Source organism: Peromyscus maniculatus, chromosome 12 (genome assembly GCF_049852395.1).
Source record: "Peromyscus maniculatus bairdii isolate BWxNUB_F1_BW_parent chromosome 12, HU_Pman_BW_mat_3.1, whole genome shotgun sequence".
NCBI lineage: Eukaryota > Metazoa > Chordata > Mammalia > Rodentia > Cricetidae > Peromyscus > Peromyscus maniculatus.
Genome location: NC_134863.1, coordinates 22,013,393 through 22,019,862, shown reverse-complemented (window position 1 = coordinate 22,019,862; position 6,470 = coordinate 22,013,393). Strand labels below are relative to the sequence as shown.

General features: G+C 47.6%; 1 long non-coding RNA gene across 1 annotated transcript; it reads right to left on the bottom strand.

Annotated features, from left to right (window-relative positions):
- Positions 1-946: 946 nt before the first annotated feature.
- On the bottom strand, positions 947-6,017 carry LOC143267999 (uncharacterized). The gene is made up of 3 exons (XR_013043582.1): positions 3,196-6,017; positions 2,839-2,988; positions 947-2,090 (listed from the first exon to the last, which is right to left on the bottom strand). It is a non-coding gene; the product is annotated as an uncharacterized LOC143267999 (long non-coding RNA).
- Positions 6,018-6,470: the final 453 nt, after the last annotated feature.

Here is a 6,470-nt window from a genome sequence, read left to right as displayed (position 1 = left end):
TGTAAATCCAAACTATGCTTTGTCAATGTTCACTTCGTTGCTGGTTTTTGGCCTTGACCTCAGATGTCTTCCTCGAGTGCCGATTCTCTTCTCGTGTTTATTGGGAATCAGTCTCCAGGCTTCGGTAGAAGGCAGGACTGCTGTGTGGAGCAGGGACCAATCTGAGGTCCATCCGTTTATCATAGAACTCTTAACCATGCCCCCCATTCCAGCCCTCCCTCATCTACACTTACCGAGGTCGCTGGTCCCACCAGTTCTTGGTTCTTCTGAGCATCCTTCAATATAAAGCCAGGCTGTTCTTGGTTTCTCCAGTGGCTGCCTTCAAGTTCAGCTTCCTCAGGTTTGCCTACTCCTCATCCATCCCCTCCCCACCTCCGGGATGTTGCTGGTGTCTCCCGTCCTGCTCTTTGTCCTTACACCACTTTGCCTCTTACATTTTTCCTGTTCCTTATTTCAAAAGTTATTTATTTTATGTGCATGTGTGTTTTGCCGGCATGTATGTTGATGAACCATGGGTGTTGGACTCTCCGGAACTGGGGTTACGGGCGGTTGTGAGCCACCATGTGGGGGCTGGGAACAGACCCCACATACTCTTCAAGAACAAATACTCCTAGGTGCTGAGCCATCTCTCCAGTCCTTGTATTTCTTTCTCATTTTTTAAGTAATATTTGGGATGGAGGAAAGATTAATACCTATATTCAACACATCATTTTAACCTGAAGTCCTGATCATATTTTATTTTAAAATATTTCAACAAATACTTCTTCTAAACAGCCATCTGCTCTGTTGCATTTAGAATAATATTTAGTTAGCAAGGCCATATTTCACAGTCTTCATAAATTGTTATTTTTATGGCAAGCAAGGTGACCTTTGAGGTGACAGAGACAATTCATCACCAGGAAAAATGGGGCCTGATCTTATTACAAAATCTCAGGTTTGGGTCTTTTTAAATATTTTTATTTCCACAGAATAGTGAAGATTTGCTATCTGGATGAAACGATAGTATTTGTCTCAGAAATATAACTGGGAAAAGTCTGGCGGCTGGATGTAGGGGTCAGGGCTGCTGGCCCTCCAGCAGGGTTGGACTTCTCCACCAATTGCTTTAGGAACAAGAGCGTGACTCAAGTTCACCAAGGGGACTGACTGCATGTTTCATTCATGACTGTGTGTGTGTGTGTGTGTGTGTGTGTGTGTGTGTGTGTGTGTGTGTGTGTGTGTGTGGTGCTAGGATCTGAAAACCCATACTCATCTCTAACCACTGAGCAGCATCCCAGCCCTTGCTAGGAGCCTGTTGGATCAAGTTTTCTTGCTTCTAAAGAGAGATGCATGCATATGAAAAGAGACATCTGTCAGTGCCCTGGATACTGTTGTTTCTGGATGTCCTGCCCAGGGCTGTGGCAGCCATCTGGCAGGCAGTCTTAGGATCCCAACAGAAAAACAACAGCCAAGGAAAAAGAATGAAAAAAGTGTGTTCCTGATGACATTATTGAGCCACAGATTGGCCTGATCTTGGGCTTTGCCTTGCTGTGAATTCCAGTTATGGATGGTGATATATGTCCTTGTTTCTGAGCCAATTCAAGCCAGGGGTCTTCCATTGTTTGTAATGGAAGCATTCTGGCTCCATGTGCTGCCAAAGTACAAGCCGCATTCCTAGGCAGGAATGCATTCGCTTTTCAAAAAAGTATGTAGAACTGCTGATTTATGGTCTCCGTTCAGATCATGAAAATCAGTTCAAGAAGAATGTGTTTAATATCTGGGCAGATAATGAATCAACACGTGACTTGCACTTGGTTGGGCCTGAAGGTTACTTTTCCGTAGGTATTTATTTCACTGTTCTGCATCTGTCTTTCCATCAGACAGGACTCTGTCCCATTTCTCCATCGACTTGAATCTTGGTCCAGGGAAAACAAGGCAAAAAAAATGGAAAGTGGTGAAATAAAATTTCATCAATAATTGGGATAGATGAGGCTATTATTTTTAATTGCTTGTATCAGTTTTATTATTTTTTGAGGTTATCCTTTCGATGGGATTTCTTTTCTGAAGATGATTCCAAAAAGCACTAATCGAGTTTCGAGGCTATAAATTATCCCCTAAAAGAGAAAATGAAAATGTCTCTTACAATGAACCAGCTTTAGCAGAAAGTACCTGGTGCAGAGATGGCAGATGATGGGCCAAAAACCAGGTGAACAAATGCTTTAAATTAGCTGTGTTAATTCCAATGGCAAGAATAAGACACCACCACCACCACCACCACCACCACCACCACCACCATTTGAGCCAAATTTGAAGCAAGCTTGATTTTTATTGGGGTGCACCCAAGAGCTGGTCAGCTACTGCCTCCTACATTGCGTTATAGAGAACAACCCCGAATTCATCTCTTGGGCCCCTTTTAAGAAGTAAAATCATGAGTAGTTTTACAGAAGGAAGACAATGGGGGCAATAAGGAAATTAAAAAAAAAACAAACAACTTAATAAAAACGTGCGGCCACCACCATGTGATCAGGGAGGGGTGGGGGGGGGAGCAGGGAGGGTCAGGGTATTCTCAAGAACAAATCAAGGTCATGGGTTGAGGAAGGTCGGGTTCCAGGAAACAGAGAACAACTCAACTCTCACAATAAATAGAAACTTATTTTTTTTTTTTTTTTTTTTTGGTTTTTCGAGACATGGTTTCTCTGTGTAGCTTTGCGCCTTTTCCTGGAACTCACTTGGTAGCCCAGGCTGGCCTCGAACTCACAGAGATCCACCTGGCTCTGCCTCCCGAGTGCTGGGATTAAAGGCGTGCGCCACCACTGCCCGGCAAGAAACTTATTTTTAAAAACACAGCATAACGGCTCCTACCTTCAAAACGGAGTCAGGCAGGTTCCTCAGGTTCCTACTGCATGATGGGCAAGAGCATAGGCTTTAAGCATAGAGTTGGTTCAAAGCCTGGCTCGACCACGGATTACATGAGTAGCGGTGGATAAGTTACCCAGCCTCCAGCTAACTCCCCTGTCAAATGAAAGCAATACCTGCCTCACGGGTGCTTGGGTAAATGAAGTAAATCAAGAATCTTGAAAGTGTTTCTCCTATCCCCCAGCATCATTTCCTCTTGGCCTCGCTCAGAGCCTGGAAAGTACTTTTGTCCACTAATATTTGGACCCATTTGTCCTTTCTACTGTAGGAGGGAGCTCTCAACTTTCATCTTGAGATTCTTACCCACTCCGAGGCCATCTACTGTTCGTTCCAATAATGTGTATCTGTTCCATGTTCTCCAAAGCTCCTCTGTCACTCAAACAAGCCTAGACAAAGTAGTCAGGAGAAATCAAATCTTTTTTTTTTTTTTAAATATTAGTTATTTGAGTGGAATGTGTTGGGTTGGGAGTCCTTGGAGGGCCAAGAAGTCACCTTTGCAAATGGTGTCTCTAGACCCTGAACAGAGATGGACACAAGGAGATAAGACATGAAGGTTTCTTTTGGCTCACAGTTTCGGAGGCACACAGTCCATGGCCATTGCCCTGGGTGCCCAGGGCCTGTGGTGAGCATCATGGCAGAGGACACCTGTTTCTTCATGCCGGTCACAAAATGAGGAGGGGGCAGAGGTCACAGTACCCTTTGGAGAAATGCTCCCAAGGACCTAACTTCATGCCACCAGGCCCCACCTCCTAAAGGCATCATGACTTCCCCAAATCAGCACGGCCTGGTAACTAAGCCCTTAGCATATGGGTTTGGGGAGACATTTAAAGTTCAAATGTAATAGCAGGGGAGGAGAGATCACAAAACCACCCTGTCCTCTCCTTCCCAGAATCCGACACAGTCAACAAGCACTGTGGATGTAGCAGACACAGGCACTCACTCTGCATCCCGCCCCATCCATCTGCTCACTGCGGGACTCCTCCCGTCACAGCGACGCCCACCTATACCGTTCCACGGGAGTTTCTGCTCAGTGCCCCGTCATTCTGTGTGAACATCATCCTTGTGCCGCTACACGAAGCGTGTAGCCTGATGAGCACAAACATAGGACTGGACTCCTAAAGTGGCAGAATCAACGAACATACCTCTCCCCAGGGATGTCTTATTTTCTTCATGCCGGTAAGAACGGAGAAGACCCGATCACCTTCAAGGGCTTACTCAGTGACCATCTCCCAAAAGAAGGGGAAAAAAAAAAGATATGAAGAAGAGTAACTGAACAGCTGGGCCCTTCCCATAGTCTTAGTTCAAACCCTCCTACCTCAAGGTCATCACACAATGGCTGCCTTGTGTGGACTGAGCACTCCGAGACACTAACCCTAAGCTGGATGTCTGGTCTCTTACAGATGCCAAGCCCTGCTTCCTCCACTTCTAACAAAGGGCAGCCAGCAGACTCCAGGACACAGGGCAAAGTGAACCAGGTCTTCAGTTCATCAGGGGATATGGCTGTTTTTGGGAGACCAGCCAGCTACTTCCTAAGGATGTGCTATGGTGGGTGACTCATGGCCCGCTTCCAGGAGAGAATAAGCCAGAATCTTTGGCCAACATTGAACAATAGCAGCAACATCGTCTCCTAGAAATGATGGGCGTCACTGCCTCCAGAGGAAAAGGAGGTGGTCCACCCAGCTGCATCCTACAGCAGGCCCTCTTCCTCTCTTCCTCTCAGGTGGGCAGCCGAGTGAGCGGGAGGGGCTGAAGTGTGGGGGAAAGGTTGTCATTTATTCCACAGTCAGAGAACCTGTAAGCATGTTGTATCCGCGTGGCCTTCTGAGCCTTGGGTCCCTTTCGTAATGAAATGAGGCTGTTGTGTTACGTAAACCCTCAAGTCTCTTCAGAGCTCAGAAACTCCTGGAATCTGAATCTTGCAGAGACCTTGCCATACCCTGGAGGTGCTCCTAACCCAGAAGCTTGATGTAAACTTGGAAATTAAACCCATGGAGCCCTAAGCAGAGGCATGATTCTTCCTGATTTCTCTCTCTCAGCTGGAGTCAAAGCTGGCCTCGTGTCCCGGCCATTGCTGGCTTAACTTCTCTTATTCACTGTTCCCAACTATTGGTCAGAACCTCTGCAGACACTGGGATTTCTAGGAAAGAGGGCCCTGATAAACCCTCTCCTGATGTCGACTTCATTGTCCGGGCATCTCGCAAGATACAATGCTGTAAAGATGGAGGAATCTGAGGATCGTTCAAAGAGCCACTACGAGGGCAGGATGTGACGGCAGCGGCCTTCATCCTCCTCAGACAGACCCTTTGTTGCTGCCCTGTCTCCTAGCTCCACTGAACACCATGTCTCACACTCAGTCTGATCAGAATAGAACCCATTGTCAAGACCCCTGCAAACCTGCCCGTCCTTCCTTGCTCTCTACTTCAAAGCCGCCATAAGGGTCATCCATGCCCTCCCTGGACTCTTTTCCTCTTTGGAGGAAATTCGAGTTTCAGGATATTTCCACTTCTGCCTCCCAGTGCCTGTGGAAAATGCATATAGCATGGGATGAAAACTGAGACCGTAGCTATAGGGCTTCAGGTCCTGAGCATGGCACGAGGTATTCATGTAGCAGAGGAGGGTGGATGTTATGGTTTTTCTTTTGCGGTGGGAGGCAGAGTCTTAGTACGTGGCCCGTGGTTGGCCTCAGACTCACAGAGATCCACCTGGCTCTGTCTCCTGAGTGCTGGGGTCCAAGGTGTGCGCCACCGGGTTTCCCAGCCCATTATGGCTGTTCTGGGGACCCTCACCCAGCCTCTGTTGGCTGCTGTCTTCTCCGTAGTTTTCTCTTCCCGCCTTTGCATTGACCTGGTGAGGTCTAATAATTATACAGCGGGTAAACGCTTTTCCTCCTCTGAGATCCAGGGTCCGTGGGTTCACTGTTTGAAAGTCAATCCTGACTTGTGTCCTCCCCCACCCCACCCCACCCCCACTCCCCAGGTCGGCGGGCCGGGAGTCCTTCCTGATTGTCCCCGTCACGTCCTCACCACTGTCCCTAAGGCCCAGGGGTTCTGCCTGACCTGTCATCCACTACCACACCAAACAGGTCCGGATTATGCATATCTATAGCCCTGCTGGTCCGTTGGCGGGTCCTCTGGCCCCAGGATGTTGTTCATCAGGACCATCCGCTTTGGTCACACTTCAAAGTCCAGGGGCAGACGACCATCCAGGGCTTGCTTATTTATTTATTTATTTTGGTAGAGGAGGAAATGGAGAAAACTGGAGGGTGGAAAGGTGCTGGGTGAGTCCGGGAAGAGAGGGACGAGAGAAGGCAGGTGTGTGGCACAGGTGTGGCTCAAGCACTCCCATGAGGCCTTGCGGCCAGGGCAGCTTCTCCACTCACGCCGCTGATCCGTATTTTTCTATGCTCAGATCAATGAAAACATATTAATTACCCTTTAAATGGAAAATAAATTAACTTAAGAAGATGCAGTTTTATCTTGCTTTTATGGCAGCCAAGTTCCCCCGAGGATGTGTTAATTGATTTGAAATCTAAATCAGCCTAATGCCCTTGGGCAGTTTGCCCCGTGGGAGTGAGCAGC